Source organism: Pteropus vampyrus, unplaced genomic scaffold (genome assembly GCF_000151845.1).
Source record: "Pteropus vampyrus isolate Shadow unplaced genomic scaffold, Pvam_2.0 Scaffold264, whole genome shotgun sequence".
NCBI lineage: Eukaryota > Metazoa > Chordata > Mammalia > Chiroptera > Pteropodidae > Pteropus > Pteropus vampyrus.
The window spans coordinates 887,448-907,018 of record NW_011889045.1 but is presented as its reverse complement, the minus strand read 5'-3'; the positions used below and the strand labels follow the sequence as shown (position 1 = coordinate 907,018).

At 45.0% G+C, this 19,571-nt stretch overlaps 1 protein-coding gene and 1 pseudogene across 1 annotated transcript in view; both read left to right on the top strand.

Annotated features, from left to right (window-relative positions):
• Nucleotides 1-19,571, top strand: part of LOC111729502 (CUB and sushi domain-containing protein 1-like) — a 920,340-nt gene that overhangs the window by 19,480 nt on the left and 881,289 nt on the right. The gene's annotated exons all lie outside the window — the stretch shown is intronic.
• On the top strand, nt 19,435-19,553 carry LOC111729504 (annotated as a pseudogene).

Sequence of the window (19,571 nt, the reverse complement as noted above, 5' to 3'; positions counted from 1 at the left end):
ACGCGTCACTTCCTACTTTCCAATCATTTCTTCCTTCCCTGTCTTTACCACATTCGAATCCTTACTATTCTCTGAAATATGGATTCGAACCCGACCTCATCTCATCCTTGTATTATCTGTATGACTTAGATGTGTATAAAAGTAATCAGTGCCTTATAACATTTGCATAAACAAGAAACAAAAATCATTCTTTAAAAAAAAGAACTCTCTAGGATTCAAATTTTAAAATCATGTGGTTGATGGTGGCACCTACTGGCTAAATGCAATACTGCATCCCGGAGCTATTGTTTTCCTAAAAACGGGGGCCAAAGGCAGACTCTGGAGAGAAGTCGGTGGCTGCTGCGGGCGGAAAGCGCCATAAACAGCCAGACACCGGTCCAGTCGCCTTTACTGTTGGCGCGTGGAGACCCCACTAGGGCGCGGGACAGAAGGCTCCTTTCTCGTCAGCTGGTAGATCCTTTTGTGGGATCATGCCTGGCCAACCGACGGCAGCCCGTGTCCATCAGGAGTCGCTTTCCATATTTATCAACGTTGCCTGCCTCCCGCGGGGCGCTGACTGACGGCTCCCCGTCCTCAGTGACGCTCACTCTATCCGCTTCTGTCCACGGTGCGTCTTTGCTTTCGATCATCGTACACTCCATTTGCAACGGGACAAGCAGGTCGCCATAACAACTTCTCTACCGTGGATAGCTAAATTTAGTGGGTTTCAATTCTACTCCTATAATGACAAATGCAGGAAAATCCACATACATATTTAAAGAAGAATTGGAGAGAACCATATACTTTCCATCTGAAGTTTCCTCAAGTGAGGAGGGTAAGCCCAGTGATTTTAATCAGAGATTTTGACCCAGACAGGCCAGGAATTTCCTCTCCGAGATCAGAATAGAACTTTCTGGAGGAACTGAGCCTACGGTGCTTGCAAAAGAAGCTCTGAGCTGCATTGAGATCAGAATAGAACTTTCTGGAGGAACTGAGCCTACGGTGCTTGCAAAAGAAGCTCTGAGCTGCCCGATGTCTAGCAATTCCCTCTCCTCTCACGCGCCCCCACTCAGACGCACTGGTGTCTGTCCCAGAGGTCACGTGGCTGGGCTCTGATGACACGTGGTTGGGTTCGCCGGGCCCGTGCGTTATATCCTTGTGACCTGCCCAGTTAGGTGGCCCTGCCGTGCTTGAATCGCTTGTCAGCGAAACGGACGTAATTGTGGCCCATTCACGAGAGCACGTAGCAGTGCCGTTCGGCCCACGCCGTCCGCTCAGGGAGCCTTGACTGTCCATGCGTTTCCCTCCGAGCAAACGGCCACCCTTTCCCCGAAGTTGGGAGACTCCTGTGATTCTCCGGCACCTTCTGCCTGGATAAGTCCCCTGACTTCTTTAGGTGACTGTCCCCGCTCTTCCTCATGGCCACGCTAGCTCTGACTAAAACCGGCCTCGTCCTCAGCGGAAGTTAAGCGCCTCCCAGTTTTCCGCTGGTGCTGCGCTGTCCCCACTCTCAGATGGCCCTGTCCCATCCCCCGCGGGTCCCAGGACCGGACGCCCGTCCAGGAGGTGGGGCAGGGCCGTTCCTGGTGGCTGGGAACCATGCGACTCTCCTCCCCACCCACGCCAGCTCCCACTGCACGTCCCCGACACACGCCGGTGCTCCACGTGTGCTTGCCGATGTGACTGAGGCACGAGGCAAGCAGGGGACAGGCCGGGTCAGCGAGCAGGGCACTCCTGGCTTTCGAAGGCAGACGGAGACAGCAGCCGAGTCTGGCCTGGCCTCCCTCTCCCGTAGACTCTCGGGGGACAGCGGGCTGCCTCGTCTGGGCGTGAGGCGGGCGGGAGGCGGAGCCGGTGGCAGCTCAGCGCCTTGTGCAGCGACCTCGCCCACGACCCGCCTGCAGCCCCCAAGCCAGGACCGCCAGCTGCCCCCGCCGCCTCGTGGATGCCACCGCCATCAGACCCCTCCACTCCAGAGAGCAGGAGTGGAGCCTCCCAAGGTGGCCGGGTTCAGGCGGCCTCGGGTTAAACCCTACGCTGCAGGATCTTTTACCCTTTGAGACCCTTTTTCTTCGACCACAGAAAGGAAGTTTAATGAAATGCACAGAGTTTTTACATAAGTCCCATAAGATGATGCATGTGAAATGCTTGGCGTGCAGTAGGCTCTCCCTCCACATTGTCGTGTTGGGGGCTCGGCTGGTGACAGCTGTGATTTTCTCATCGTTAATCGTAAGGAGGCTGGTTAAAGGGAGCTGCGACCATCGACGAGGGTCTAGAGCGATGGTGGGAACCCGACGTGGGACGTGAGGCGGCGCCTGCGAAGGGCCGTGTTCTTCAGATCCGAGTGTCTGTCGGTGGGGTAGCAGGTGCCGTGATGACGGTTTGACAGCTCCCCTCTATGTGAGGCGCAGGCACAGCGGGAAGCACAGCCCCCACTTTCTGACTCCACGTTCGGAGTTGACGTGAAGGGCACATTGCTGTGTTCCTCCCGCTGCCCACGGCCCCGGGGGGCTGGGAGGCTCCACATCTGCCACTGAGCGGCTCCGACCCGGCGCGCAGCAGGAGCTTCTGGGTGACAGGAGGGCTTCACCCAGACTGCATTGGGCTCTGTGCCGGAGGTTTCTTTTCTTATATTTATTTATTTATTTGGAACTCTCCGGCCATCTAATCCCCGTCCCTCTCCTCCTCCTCCTCATCCCACACCCATCTCCAAGTCGAGTCCGCTGGGCTCACTGCAAGGACTGGGGGCGTCCGTTCTGAGGAAGCAAAGCCAGCATTTCGAGTGAGCGAAGGCGCAGGGGCGCGGGCGGGGCGCGCTGCTGTCTGCGGCAAGAAGCCCGCTTTTCTCTGGGACCCACTGTCAGTGCGAGCCGATCGCTATCGAATCATGGCCCGCGCGCCCTCTCTGTCTCTCTCTCTCTGTCTCTTCTCTCTGTCTCTCTCTCTGTCTCTCTCTGTCTCTCTCTCTCTGTCTCTGTCTCTCTCTCTCTCTGTCTCTCTCTGTCTCTCTCTCTCTGTCTCTGTCTCTCTCTCTGTCTGTCTCTCTCTGTCTCTGTCTCTCTCTGTCTCTCTCTGTCTGTCTCTCTCTCTCTCTCCCCCTGTCTATCATGTATCTTTCTGTCTCTCTAGACACTCACTGTATACAGCCTGATTATGTTCCTTCCACACAGTACTCTGCTCTGTTTGTAGTAAGTTGTCAGGGGCAGTAACCTCTTCATCCTCGCATCAGAAAATCTAACGCAAAGATAGGTCTCACGTAACTAATGAACGTTTCCATAAAAACACAAATTCGGTTCTTCTACAATCAGTTCTGGCTGAGTGCGACTCTTACAGTGGCCATCAGCTACCTGCAATATGCCCGGGGCTCCGATAGACGCTGGCAGGGAAGGGAGTAGACACGAGAGAGGCAACAGCAGCGTTCCAGGTGTCTTCCTTCCCGAGTGTGGTTCAGGTGAGCGTCCGGCAGAGGGCGACACCCCGGAAGCCGTTCCTACAATCCCACCGGGAGGAGCCATTGTGTGCTGCGCTGCCCAGTTGGTTAGGGCTGGCTCAGAGCCCACCTTCAGCACACAGCTTCCCCCGGCTAAGAAGGACATGCGCACGTGTAAATCACAGCCCTCGGATGAGACCGGGGCGTGCGGGGTGGATGCCGCGTGTCACGGGGCACAGGAAGACGGGCTGTCACACACGTTGATCAGCGCATAGTTTCCTATGGGTTTTCACTTTCCACCAGGCAGCCTCCAGCGGGACAGTGACGGCATCGGCTTGAAGGACCGGTTCCGGGGAGATCCCTTTGTGCCACTCTGACCCGTCCCTTGTCCCCAAGACAAAGATACCACTGTATGTCACGCTGTCGGAGCTGTTCCTAATACCGGCTCCGTAAAGCGAGTTTCTGCGGCTGAGCTGCAACTTGCTTTGCACTAAAATTGGCGACCTGCTCCCCTCGGCATCTCCACCCCACCTGCTCTTAGCACAGAGCAGTGCCCACGGTCAGTGTTAAAGACAGAGCTGTCAATTAAATGAAAATAAATTAACATATGAGCTCAGTGGCCTAGAGCTTATGAGTGAACGTTGGAAAACAAACTCCTCAACTGAAAAAAATTCAAGCAAACACTGTATTGGACAAAGGTTTTCTCTAACCAAGTTGAGAAATCTTTGTTAAAACACGTAAGGGAGAAGTTACATTGGACTTGGGTCTCAATAGGCAACATCAGCCATAAACCAGAAAGATGAGGCCCACGTTCTAACTACTAGTCACCCCTTGATTAACTTCAAATGTTCGTGGAGAAGGGGAACTTATTAAGCTATCGTTAGTTACCGGTATCACAATGCAACTCCGATGAAAATAATTAATGGCGCGTTTTTGAGAAATCATTATGTGTGGGAGTAACGTAACAGGAAAGCTTGTGAATTCCACAGTCAGATTAAGATTTTATCGGCTATAAATTACCAGCTCCCTGGCTTTGGGCTGATTAATTAACCTTTTAGAATAGCCTGAGAACAAGATGGTCGGCATACAACACATGTTTGCTGTTATTCTGAACCAGGTGCTTGGCAAGCGTTTTCCAACTGTGGCTTCAGTCGATCTGCACAGCAGCCCTGCTAAGCAAGCGTTTCTGTCTAATTTGAGGGCTGAGAAACCGGAGGCACGAGGCGTGTAGGTAACTTACCCACCAGCAGCAGAGTTAGGGTCTAAGCCACGTTGGCTCGACTCTGTATTACCAAACCCCGGCCAGGGAGCCCAGGTAACGAGCTTGGCTCTCAGAAAGAACCTCCAGGTGGGAAATTCTGAAGGAAAGGCGGCAGACCGGACAGTCCAGAGTTTTTGCGTATCTCAGGAGAGTAGGGAATGGCTCGGTTCGTAAAGGGACAACAGGTGCTTAGCGGGTCAGAGTCCAAGACAAAAAGAACACAATGGACAGAGATGTCACTTCCTCTGGGGTTTTGACTGAGAAAAGATTACATGTCAAGTTGCTTGCCTTTGTACCTCAGCTTCTTCATAATCCCCTCGAGCAACCGTGAGAAGATCATGTACCTTTCCACACTGGGGCTAGCGGTTGGGCTTGTGCTGTCTCGTTTTCTTGCGTCTGCGGGAAGAGACGAATTTGTCGACATCATGTCCTTCAAAGTTAACAAAAACACAGGGTGTATGGAGCTCATTTTTCACCCAATGGTATTGACTTAGCATGGCGATCATTAAGTGACAATGGTTCTGCTTTCAATACACTTAAGTGAGCTCTGGATTCATGACTGCATTATTGCCTTATGGGATAACTTGCCATGTTGAAAATTCAACTTCGTGTGATTTTTGCCAAAAAAGCTGAAGTATATTTTATTTATACAACACAAACGACCAAAACAAACAAACAAAAAACCAATATGCTGTTTTTGATTCTCTTAAATATTTAATGTATTTTTTATGATACAAAGTTTAATACTGTGTGTGTTAAAATTCTGTATTTTTATCCCCATACTTTTAAATTCACAAGCGTATCATTTGCTATTATTTTGTGTTTCAAACAGTTGTTTGAGGAAGGCAGAAAGATATTAAGTACCGGAGGGCAAATAAATCCAGAATTTGAATAGTTTTTTACCTGTAGGTTACTGTAAAATTATTCAGGAGATCCAAGCACAAGCTCAGATCGTCAGTCTTGAAGAGGGAAAAACAAAACAACACATTTGGAAAAATAACAAAAACACTAGAGTAAAACACATTTTCTGTGGAACTGCAGATTATTAAAACAAACGTGCTCAGTGGCAGTTTTTCAGTAAATCACGGTAAAAGCATATGTCGGTGACCCCCGTTGACTTAGCTGGTCAATCTCCCTGAGCCCCAGGCACCTCAAAAGAAATGCTTCGCATGTTTCCATTGATAATTAAAGCTTCGATACGTTGGACAACGGAGGGCCTAGGAGCCTTGGTGGAAAAGTTTTAGAGTATTTTGAAAAATATTCCGCTCTTCTTAAGTGCTCCTCATTTTTACCTGACTGGAGAGGTTTACGGAAAGGAAAAATAATTTCTCTAGTGTTCTTCTCCTCACCCAGCCAGCTTTGAAGCTGAGAAAACCATCCCAAGCAATGCTGTACTTGGCGTGTTATCGGTTTGTGTGTTATCCAGTCTGAGTTAAGACAAAGTAAAAGTCATTGCGATCTCTCTGCTCGAAACGTGAGTGACGAAGCAAATATTCGTCCCGAAATTGATTTGGGTTACAAAAATAAATGCAGGTAACTTCTAAGCTTTTCAATTCCATAAATTACATGGGAGTGAACCTTTGCTGGTATCGATATTTTCTTCATCCTCTAAAATTATCCTAGCTCATTGAGATGCTTTATCCTTGAAGACCAGGATATTCCTGGTTCATGGAATTGAAAACCTTTCCTGTTATTAGTCTACTGAGTATCAGTAAAAGCAAGGATATGAATGCAGTTGATGGGAAACAGCCAAGCATTTCGATTTCCTTACTCACCATCATATAGACATAGGAAGACCACAGACAGAACAAAGGGGTCCGTCACACGCTCCCGGAACTGGGGAACATTCTGTATGTTCTCTAAGATCTTGTTTTTCTTATGTGCAGACTGGCGCTGATGACATAGAGGTCACAGTGGTTGAGAGGGTTTGATCGCACATGTGAACTAGGTGATTCGGAACCAAGTAGCGAGCACCTGTACCGAAAACACAACCACCTCTCGGGTCTGGTCACGGGGCCGTGATCAAGGAGCGACGAGGAAGAACAGAATCCATAGGAGGAGTAGCTATGCCAGAGAGAGGGGCCGTCCGAGGGGACAGGGACCCGGAGCATTGCCTTCGGCGTCACCCCCTTTGCATGGCCAGCGGCACTTGTAGGAAAAAAACCATCACTGCTCCTCACCTGCCTTCCACTTTTTTCAGGTAGAAAATCGTTGTGTTCCTAACGCACACACACTGATTTGCGTTTTCGTCGGTTTATGTACTTATGCAAGTTTTCAAAGGGGAGGGAAGGGACTGCCAAGAGATTTGACTTCAGAAGTGATACCCAACTTAAGTGTCACAAACGTGGCGTGTTCAGCATCTCTTGCTTTCAAAATAAATTCTTCGATTACCCCCAACTTTCATTTCCTATAAATGCCTCAGCTTCTTCGCATTAGCATTTATGTGGCAGTAAAAGCCCATTACCCTGTGACAATAGTCTATTACAATGACATTATTTCACTCGAAAACACCGATCGTTTCTTAAATATAGGCTATATACCTGGCCATTTCCAGTAAGTGCATTAAAATAGTAATTATCACCGTCGCTGGCTTTAGTCTTTGAGTGACAAGTTCCATAAGTATTATTCCAAGCGATGCCATGATGTCCGCTGTTATTTCTTTGGATAAAAAGGCATAAGGAGAAATTGTCACTTTTGTTATGAGACTCCTTTTACACACACACACACACACACACACACACACACACACACACACGCACACCCCTCATCACTTACTTCCCTGGAAACTAAGCAGACTGCCGCGTTTGAGAGAGTTTCCTTGGATTCATTATTAATAGAACGTGCTTTCACTCTCAACATACTTTGGGCGGGACGAGGCGAACTGATCATCTTTTTAAAAACCATTCTGCACCTTAAACAAGAAGAGCAGTTCTTTCTAATCGTGGAACTTCTCTTCCCAGAACCGCATCAGCTTAGACGGCTCAGAGACTTAATCGTTGTTCTCGATAAATCGAAACGGAGTGTACCCTTCGTTTTATTTATCTACCTCACACACAAGCAACAGTAAGTGTCGTTTCAAACTGACGTGGGTCCCAGGCAATTATTCCTTATTCTCTCCACCATCTCGTTCCCATTTCTACCCTCTTCCCTGGCCGCTTTATGTGACAGATCAAGAAATCTATTAACCCCCTTGGTTCAAAGATAGATATCTATAGACATCCATTATGATTTCCCGTTTATCGTGTGTGTGTGTGTGTGTGTGAGCACACACGCATGTGCCCTGATTTGTGTGATTTCCTTTACTTCGAATGCACTTTGCTCTTTCTTTGCATGGCAAGATTCTATTTTGATTTCGAAAGTTTCATTCGGATAAGAATTCCTCTTTCCTCTCTCGGACTTTATTGATGTTTAACCTTTGCTAGTCACTCTTCCCCTGTTTAACATGGACAGTCACCACTTCCACGATGCTGTCACTGCCACCATCGCCACCATGACCACGTGGGCAGACTTCTGCTTCAGATCAGTTATGTAGTATCCATATTCCATCATATTAATCCTCACCCCATAAAAATCGATTAATATGTCGATGCCCCTATCATCATTATAGTTAACACCGAGAGCCGAGTGCACCGTGTTTGATGCAGCATCGGAGGTCAGTGGTAGCCTCTGAGTGGACAGACATTGGATCGTCCCTGTGTTTTACAGAGTCAGCCACTATGAAGACTGGCCGGTCCTCCATGAGTGATTTTGCTGTGGGACAAGTACTTCACACCCCCACTTATGCTATTGAATCCTTAGTTATCCCAGGCACCCCATTTTACCAGTAAGAAAGCAAACTAAGGTTAAGATCATTTGGGTAATAGGCCTAAGGTCACGCATTCACTAAGTAAATATGGGATCAGCTGCTAACCACTGCCCCGCACTTTCTCTTCCATATTTGGGGAGTTATCTGTGATAAATGGTTCCTTAAAGTGACCCATTCCACAACCAATGGTCATAGAATATGCCAGAAGCCATTTAGAGAAAAGAAATTTTGTTTGGGGGAAAAATATATAAACATTTAATGGATTTGGATTTAAATCCAAAATACAGAGAGAGATGGATAAATTTATTATGCAGCAGAAAAGTAAGACAATGGGGTGAAATAATTTGATTTTTTTCTCAGTCACTCTTGTAGAGAAGAATACTTGTAAATTTAATATTCTTAAAATCATTGAAAATAAGTCATTAAAAAAAAACCCCTACAATTTGGTGAAAGGGGTTAAGAGTCATTTTTATTTATTTCCAAAAAAATCCAACATTGAAAACCATAGGCATGAAGGTTAGACTATTGAATAAATTAAACATGTAGATTAAACCTAATAAGAGCCTAGAGTTCAACGAATCCTACGTAAACCAGAAATTACTATGATTGCTACATAAAACGTCGAATGCTCCCATCTGACACAAGCATTTATGCTCCATCAAGACATCACTTACAGTAAGTTTACTGGACAGAGCAGCGAAAATGCATTTCACAGACACAGTGACAAAATAAAAACGGGATACAATGAAATAGAATTAATTACCGAATTCACCAAATGATTGCCAGACAGGGTCATTGGAGACGAGTCAGAATAAATTAATTACGACACAACGTATTAGTTACAGAAGGTGCATTTCTTCAAATTAAAATAAGATAGAGTGGAAGAGACTGAATCTAATGAAAGCAAAAATTATGGTGAAGATAAAGTACATGTGGTTTCATCGAACTGAGGAATGTGTTCTGGAAAGACTTGATTGACACATCCAGAGGTAAAAACATCATTATTTATATAAATATTAAATTATTCCGAGGAAAGTTTACATGTAGGAAATTTTATACAGTTGATTAAATTTTCACTGAAAACTGTGGGCAAACTCTGTCAATCATCTTTATTTTTTTATCTTTGCACATTGTCAGAAATAACTTTGATCTTAATCCTTCTAATGCCTATTTTTCCTACAAATAGTTTGTTACACCAGAAGCAGGTTAATTGCCTAGTAAGCCCCAGCCCACGAAAATGTGAAACGTCTTGATTCAGTTACAATCCACTTAATTTTGACTATGTCCATTTCTTAATTCCTTTTGAATTCATATAGAATATGAATTTTAAAAAAAAGTCATCAAGCTATCAGAGGAAATTGAGGATGAATTCAGCCATGAACACACCTCATCTCTTCACTAAAAATGAGCCTATGATCGTGACTGCCGACAGCGTTTACGATTCAGTAGCATCTGCCTTATAATACAGCACGAATGATAACCTGGTTCTCTGTTTAGCAACTGGTAGGGTGAAAATAAGTCAGAAACCACCCCACGTCTCGCACCGCTTTGTTTTACTTTCCTGGAGTACGTTGACACGTAGGCAAGTTTAAAGGATCGCAGTGTTCGCCTTGAGAAAAGGGAAGATAAGAGTATTCGAAAGTCGTCATGTTTGCCCCATAAATAAAGGAAGAAAGGGGAACAGGAAGAGAAAGAGTAATTGTGGTAAAAGTGTGATGTCGTCAGAAGTCATTGTTAGGTGGCACCTGTTTTTATTTTACATGCGCTTTTTGAGACACTTTACTCAACGTGATTCCTTTTTTAAAATAAATTTATTTAAATTCGTTTCAAGTATACAGTGCCTTCGTTAGACATTTGTATCGTTTATAAAATGATCCCCCAATTGCTCCTCTCTCCTCTGCTCTCCACCTCGCCCACGCGTCAGTGCGGACCGCATTCCCTGTGCCGTGCACCCCATCCCCGTGCTAATCTATCAGCTACTGCTTTGTACTCCTTTAACCCTTCTCCCCATTCTCCCAGGCCCCCAGCCCCGCCCTTCTGGCCATCACCAGATCGTCCGCTATATTCGTGTCTGTTTTTGATTAATTGGTTCTTTTTGTTCTTTAGATTCTGCATATAAGTGAAATCACATGGTATCTGTCTTTCTCTGTCTGACTTATTTCACTCAGCATAAGAACCTCTAGGTCCATCCACGTCATTGTAAATGGTAGGATTTCATTTTGTGAACTTGATTCTTTCAAAATACCGGGCGTACCTCGCAGCTGAGACAGCCGCTCCTGGGGTGGCGGGGGTAGTGTGTGCACGTGTCACAGGATGACTGGGTTTGCGGCCCTTTGTTTGCTTTACACTTTATGTAGTTTTACACACCTTATTGCTGGAGCGAGTGTCAGGAGGGACAATGTCAGTATCACACAAGAACATCCCTTTTGCTGGAGATATAACTATGACCGATATAGCTTTTTCTCAGGAAAAAAAATGGTTTTATCATTTCCCCTCTCAAAATACAACTTTCTATTGAGTTATGGGAACTTACCTATTTTTCGGAATGGCCAGGGTTTCATGAGACCCTGTAGCCTTGATTACCTGGGAATTTCAATGATGACCTGAGTTTTATTTGCATATGACTGTTACAGATTGAATAATGCATGTACGGTGTGCATGGAATATGAGAAAAGTTTATTATCTAGAATATTTTATCGCATAGTATGAGATTTCAAAATTAAATTGCCATGGAAACACTCAAGAAGTGGCACCTAAGTGCTTTACGGGGGAGGTAATCACTTCTGTGGAGACGCTTTATTTTTAAGATAAAGTTTATATAATTAATGGATACTCGAACTGATTGGATTCTATCAGTACATGTTCCCAAGCTATTCTTAATTACCTGAATTCAGCAATATTTCTAAATGGAAATTGGAAAATAATCCTTTATACTTATACAAATATTTTTGCATCCCCGACATGACTTGAATGTTACAGTGACCTGGTTACGTGGTTCAGTGTCCTGCCGGATGTCACCCCAGTCCTAAGCTGTCACTCTAATATATATATACATATATAGATATTTTACCTAAAACATAAGTCTTTCTACTGCACTGCTTCATGGTGTGGAAGATCAGGAGGTGTGAGGCCGCGGGTCCCACTGGGGGCGTGCGCATGGACCGTTTTACCATTTTTAAGTATTAGGAACATAAAGCTTGAGGAAGAAGGAGTGACCTGAAGGTATAGACACCTGAGAGTTAAAGAAAAAAAAAAAAAAAAACTCAACACACATATAAAAATACCAGCAATAATTTCCCTTCATTAGTACCTACTATGTACAAGGCAGTTTTTATCATCATTTTGCAAAAGAGTCTTGGGTCATGTAAAAATGTAGGAAAACAGGGGACAAATGTCTGCATATCTGGTCACAAATCTCAACCCCCCTCAAGCCGCCAAATCTACAGCTTCCATAAGGAAATCATAGAGTGACTTGAATGACGGGGACGAATGGTCCAGAATTATTCTGAATTTTCAGTTCAGCTTGATGATTTCAGAGAACTTCTGCCCCATTCACTTGTTTTTATGCCTTTCTTTGCATAGTTTTTTTTTTTTTCTAGTTAATTTTCTTATTATCTTTCTGTCGTTCCGAAAAGATGATGGTCATTTTCTTATGACTTTTCAGTGGGCTTTGGGTTTCATGACCATCGACAGCAAAAACCACAGGGAAACAGTTAGAACTTAGTCTCGGTGATATTTATATTTTAATTGCCAGACAAGCTGTATTAAAAAGTGCTTACCCTTCAGTATAAGTGTGCATTACCTATCGCTATATTTTTGTAATGCTTCTCCGTGCTCAAGCTTATCCGGTGCTCTGACAGTGACCTCGTCGACCGATCCTGTATCTTTTCTTCGTGTAGCCGGACAGCTGAGGCTTCCCCAGTGCATCTGACCCCTCCGCGAGATGAGGAGGGAGGGAGCCTGAAAACGCAGTTTGAAGAAAGCTCTGACTCTCGGAGCAGGGGCAGAGAATGCCCTGCCTCCGCCTCCGCTGGGCTTTCCTGCCAAAACAGGAAACCTTTCATCACGGGAAAGCCGGATGCTGGTGAACAGAACCATTTTATAAGCCCGCTGATTACAGGGTAACCGATGTGCTGGCCAGTTAAAAAGGACACGTTAGCAGAGGCAGTCACCTCGCCCGGAGAAGTCCACATGGCAGATCAGCTCTTCGCCCTGGTTCTCTCTTGCTCGTATGCTGGGGCGTGGAGCTGCTTCTCTTTCGAGCACTGGAACTGACCATCTGCACTGAACTGATTTGTGGCTGAGCAGCCAGCATCTCCACGTGAGTGTTTTCAGTTCAATGGTTTTCTTCGAAAGAAGTCTCCAGAAACATTTCCACAGAATGCACCTATCGCTTAGTATGAATAGACCAATGGAGATGGGAGAGAGGGCAGATAACACGTGCTTATTGAATGTTTGATATTCCAGTCTTAAGAGGAGAAAATCTGAAGATGGGACCAGGATACATGAATTCTTCTTATGCTTTAAAGATCAAAGTTAAAAGTCTAACGCAATGAAGAACAAAGACCAAAGTAACACAGGGAAATATATGACATATAATCTGTTGGCCATAAATTTGGCACGATATTTCTAGAAGTTAATCGGGAAATTTTATTTCCTGTGTAAACCCTGAACAATAATTAGATAAAATGAAAACAAACACAGGAGACCTATTTCCGTATCAAATAAATGGACGGAAATAAAGTCTTCATTTGGTCACGAGGGTTGATCTAATTGTTATGTAACATAAACACTTTTTAAATGAGGGTTTAGTTTTTGTTAATGTTAATATGACAAATATTAGCATTACGATAATAGTCACTGATGTTTCTTCTGTTACAAAGGTAGCTCCGTCTTGGGTGGGGACTGAGGATCAAGCGTGATGGGAGGAAACAATCCACCTGCCGTGGGTTCTTTGAAGTGTAGGGGTAGCGAGTGCCACCGGCGAACAGGCCATTGTCACCGCACGCTGTACGGTCCTCCGTATCCCCCGAGCCGTTTCTCTCCCAGAGCCGCGGACGTACATCCTCTCATCTTCTCCACTTACGAACAAAGTTACGTAGATTACAGGCTTTGGAACCAGAAAACTGGTTTCAGATCTTGTTCTCGCCGCTTAACCAGCTCTGCGTTCCTTTGTGAATAGCGTCATCTCCCTGGATCGCTGCCTGCAGCGTGAGGGGCGGGGGGCGCCGCCTGCACCCCGTGGGGAGACTCAGAGGCGGTGGCAGCACATCTGCTTCGTGCACGGCGAAGCGGCGGGTCGGCGTCGCGTTCACGCAGCCCCACGAGTCACGCTGCGTTTGCAGCTCCCCTCCCGAATGCGTGTTTCTCTGTAAACAGTTATTCGTTTATTTATACCTTTGCCTTTTCTTCTTCTATAGGCGTTACTTTTTTTTTTTTGGCTTTTTTCCCCGGCACATATTATGTGGCCTGATACATGATTTATTCAGGGAAATATTTATCCATATATTTTTACATATACAAAAATAAATATGTGAATAGAAACAACATATTTGGAACTACATATGGGCATATGCAAGTATATATATACAAATATATTTCCATATCTTATTTACATATAAATATAAATCGTAAAATAATATCTTATATATCAATATATATGAGAAGTATATATCCACGCGTACGTCCTTGCACACATTCGCTTGTATACGTACATGTCTCTCCGTGTATGGGGAGCGTGGCTAGCGGAAGTCGAAACTTGGACAAAAATGTTAAAACTCGACATTGTTGTTAAGATTTAATTTTGGATTTGCTGAGTTTTCTGGTAATCAGGATGTATATAGTGTACTTAGTTTAAAAATGAATCAATCGCGAAAGGAAAGAATTTATGCAGAACTCATTTAAATGGCATTCGGCGATGTAACAGGCAATGCTTAAAACTCTATTTTTGTAGTTCGGCTGCAGTAAATTTTGTAAAGCCATTAACTAGACTACTTCAAGAATAAACCAAGAGTTTTATATGAGGAAATTAGTAGGAAGTTAGAATAATTTTTCTAACACCATACGTTTAAAAATATTGTTCAAGAGAACCCATGATGATATGAGATATTACAAACTTGTAAATCTCATTTGTCGCATACATTATACAATTTTACAAATAGGCTCCAAGACCTTTAGTTATGTGTTATGTGTGCTCAGTTCAGTGTAACTTCCTCTGCTCCTTATGACACATTCTTATTCACATATGGAAAACACCGGTCACCAAAGTGATGGCTGAGCATTATTAACGGTGAACGACGCATAATATCTGGAGGCAAAATTTAGCTTTCCGACACTATCGTAATGGTAGAATTGACAAGTTAAAATACAGGGTTGGAGCAGTTGATTTGTGGCTGATCGTTCTAATTCTCTCTGCCCACACTTTATCAGATTATTAACTCTTTTCAATTTTCACCAAATTCCACCATCATAAACTTCCTGCATTACCGTATCGCTGCTGATGATTTATTTCTAATCATATCACAAGTACATATTTAGTGCGATAGCTGAATTGTATTAATTTGGCTACAAACAAAATGATGCAATTTAAACTATGGGTTGTAATAGTATTCTCTTTTCATACATCTGCCCTGTAATTCTACCAATTCACAGCATGTGATTAAATCATTCAGTTTGATTTAGAAATTGCATTGTGATATGAGAAAACTCAAAACGTGGAAAACTACAATTTTAGGTTGAAAAGTAAGCCACGCCCACCATGACGGAGCAGCAGGACCTCCCAGAGACGCTTTTCCAAACCCCCTCTAGGACGGCAGGTTCTCTGCTGGGGCAGTAGACACAAACGGGTTCCCAAGCAGATTTGGTCCTTCTTTTCTCTTTTCTTTTCCTTTTTTTTTTTTCCCCAGAAAATAAGACAGACCTTTATTTTAAATACATTTTGCTTGATGCAAAACATTGTCCCGTTATTTTTCTAGGACGAGCTTTCTGACCGGAGTGTAAAGCCCAGTGTCGTTGAGCCCTCGTTAGGTGAGGGACCAAGGCCTGGTCTCTGAACAGAAAGGCCAGGTCCGTGGGCCAGACTTCCTGATCCGAACCCCGCCTCCGGGCGAGGCGATGGCCTCCCCCAAATTCTTACTGCCGTCTGCATTTTCCTCGCGTCCGTACCTATCGAACTGTCGTGAACATATTTTTGCTGGCTGGTTCCTCCATTCTTTCCCCATCCTCTGCTTCCGAGACCTAATACGGGGCTCACAGTAGATTTTTTTTAAGAAACTGAAGAAATACAAATCTTATTCTAGTTTCTGCTCTGCCATGTACCAGCTGGGGGTCTTCGGTAAATTATCGCATTACGTGGTTTCTTGCCTCATAGAGCTTGTTTTGGAGATCAGATCAGACGATGAAAGTCAAAGAGCTCTGTCAACTGTCAACCTCTCTGTAGCCGCAACTGACCGACGACGGACGAGCAAGCCTTTTCTTTGTTCAAGTTACATTTCTGCACCTAAACAATTCCGTTCATGGTGTTTTGTGTAAGTCTTACCAGTTAAGTTTCTCCTTCCAATGAAAATAGAACAAGACTTGGCCTCAGGTTTCTGGAAGAGTGTGGAAAGAACACAGGACTGGGCAGGAAGCAGCTTGGTTTCTACTTCTGGCTTTTCCACCAAATAGCCATAGCAGCCTCTTCGGTTTTGTTTCTTGATCAGTAGAATGGAGGACGTCGATCAGCCCCGAAATTCTAGTTCCGTAGGGAAGGTTTTACTGGGGTGACTCAATAAGAAGTGAGCACCACCAGCAAAGACTTTACTCCTTGTCACCTTAAGACATTCCGGAGCATCTGCCATTTGCTAGGCACTTCTATATAATTCCGTTTAAATTATTCCAAATAAGATAATTTAGCTATATAAATTTTTATTAAAGGAGAACACTATCTCATCCTTCAAAGTATGCTTGATCTCCTTTCCGGTGTGGCTACCTGCAGCCATCTACCAGATCACTGTGGTTTGCTTCATAATGTTTCCTTTAACGTTGATATTCTTCACAAAGACTTTTTTTTTTTTTTTCCTGAACTGATGCTCTATGTGAGAACAAAAGTAGAAGTTCTTCAAATTCAGTTCAAAGAATGTTGACTGAATGCAGGGCACAATGGATGACGGAAACCGGCCTCTTCCTACATTCCGTCATTTCTTCATGCGGGAACATTACCGGGGCCAGTTTAGAAGGAGGGCGTCCGGCGTGGGACAGGTGGGACAGTCCAAAGGGGGTCTTCTGGAGAAGTGTCCCTTACTCTTCAAAAGGTCCACGAGGAGGGACTCTGCTCCCGTCTGGTCTTTCGATGCTGCTCTGTGCTGGAAGCTGCTGCGGGAAGCAGCCAGCAGTACAAATCCCAGAATCAAAAGTGAAGGGATTTCCACTCCCTTCGAACCAGCATCCCTAAGAGGTACTTGTCCTCGTCTGCTCGGGCGACCACAGCCAAACACCTGCCACAGGCGGCCCGGGTGCCTCGAACACAAGAACTGACTTTCTCACAGCGTCGGGGGCTGGTGCCAGCAGGGCAGGTTCTGGAGGGAGCTCCCTTCCTGGCCGGCACACGGCCACCTTCTTCCTGTGTCCGGATTTTTTCTATATTTTTATGGTGAATTTTATCTTTGCGTGTGAGCAACGTGAGGTTAAGGAGATGACAACACCTTGAATACCTAGAGAATCCCGGACACGTATCTGTGGGAAAAGACCCTCATATTTTATCACTAACACAGTCGATTCACACGTACATAGAGTATGTGTACACGTGCATGTGTTTATGTGCTTATGTGTATATGACAATATATTTATAGACTTATATACAAACGCACGTGTGGATGCCTAGCTGTATAGTAAAGCCATGGAAACAAAGCGCAACTGTACACAGGCCATAAAACCCCATACGAGTTTTCCATCCCAGCCCCAAACGCTCTTTCGTCATCCGCGCTTGCCTCCGAGGCCCCAGCATTCCAATCCCTGGGGACCGTGAGTGCCGAGGGCGGCCCGCCCTTCACGCCTGCTCTTCCAGCCCCCCGCCCTGGGGCCTGCCGCAGCTCCCCGCTGGCCCTCTCTCCAGTGACATGTCCCTTGTGCAAGTTTATATCTGGCTTTTTCATGGGACCTCACTAGAACCTCAGGCTCGTAGAGACAGGGGACACATGTTTGTCACTTTTGACACAGAGTTCACAACACTCCCAAGGTACTTGATACACATCGTGCTGAACAAGAAAATGAATGAACAGCTTCCGGAGTGACGAACCTGGACAGATTCGGTGTCTCCACGACCGCGAAGCTTCGTGATGCATCCGCGCCCTCGGTTCTGTCCGGCTTCTTCTAAATCCAGTCCGTGCCCTTCCCACGCGTGTGTGGTCACTCGCTGCAGGCTCTTTATGCTCTAGCTTCTTGTTTCTGTCCCTCTTTCCCCCACGGAGAGCCCTTCTCACTTTTCTTCCAAATCCTCATCACCTTTCAAAGCCTGGTTCAACAGCTCCTTCCTCAATGGTCTCGGAGAACTTTCTAGATTAGTACACAGCAGTCTTGGTTTTCTCTAAAATAACTGCAGCTCTCCTTGGGAGCCCACATTTCAGATTTGATTGACACTTTTGAAATGAAAATGATGAATATCCAGATATGTGTCCTGATCATGAACACTCCTTAAAAGAAACATTTAAAGCTGATATGTCTGCTTCCCAGGCCTCAGCCTGACCCCAGTGAGAAACACGGCAGGAAACGTTTCTGTCTTATCTCATCAGAGGGTGAATGGGTGCGATCCAGCCAGGCTGGCAGGCGTGGTGCCTGTATGCGCTAAGCACACCGCCTCTGTCACAAATGACATCACCCCAGTGTTAGTGCAATTACCCGTGTCAGGCTATAATATCCTCAGTTCATTTTCTGCTCCCAGAATCCTCAAAAATCATAATTATGCCCAAACCTCATCTTTCCTTCGTAGCATGTTTCCATAAACTAGCCCCACAAAGACGCGTGTCCATAGCTCGCTTGGGCTGCAGGTGGCATATGATATCGCGCCTTGTGCTTAGTTTGGGAGGCTGAGAGGCTGGTACGCAACTGCAAACTGGTTGGCAGCCAGTTGAAATGGACCGTTAATTTAGTTCAAAGATGAAGCAACGAAGCTTCGCCCTAACATGTCCTATGGCTCGTAGGCATCCATCATGATACATCGCCGCCCTCCCCCTCCCCCCGATACTGACATGGGTGCCACTGATTGTGTCAGGCCTGATCTGTCGTGACTCATCTTAGGTCACCCGGTGAAATGGTACATCATTTCCTGCCTGGCCAAATCATGACTTAGAAGGAAACAGAAAACTATGTCCCTATGATTAATAGATTTTAAAATTGAAAAATTAATTACGAAATGTGAAGACCAGTCAAAACAAGTAATATACAGATAAAATGACAAATTATTAATTCATTTAATAACATATGGTTGTATGACTAAATGATACTTTTATTCCTTAAATATTAGTGAACATTTTCCACCTAAGGATGGTTAAGGGTTCCCAACACTATAATTTGGGGGGAAGTTATTTCAATAAGTTAAAGTTAATAAAGAGAAATTTTTGATATTTTAGGACATTTTATGGCCAGTGAGTTCTGTGCTGGTACAAAGCACGGAAACCACGCGTCGCAGCGCGCAGGGCATGAGCTGGACGGCCTTCCGCGCTGGCCTGCACATTCCCGTTCCTCTCGCAGTGACCCGCACACAGTAGGCGCTTAAGGAATACTTGTTAAAATAAAGTTTAATTATTTGCCTAAATAGACCTTCAGTAAAACTGATTATTCGGAAGACAGGATAAATTTAATTTCCATGCTACATCCAGGAAATTAATTATATATTTTAGGGAATAGGCTAAACCTGCCATACGTGTTATTAAAATTTTGTTTGAAATAATTTTCTAAGGGTTATTGCCATTGACACGTTACATTGTCTACGGCCACGCCCCCCTGAACAAGCCCGATCCCGTCTGATCTCGGAAGCTAAGCAGGATCGAGCCTGGTTAGTACTTGAATGGGAGACCACCTAGGAAGACCGGGTGCTTTAGGCGTAAAAAAATAAAAAAAAA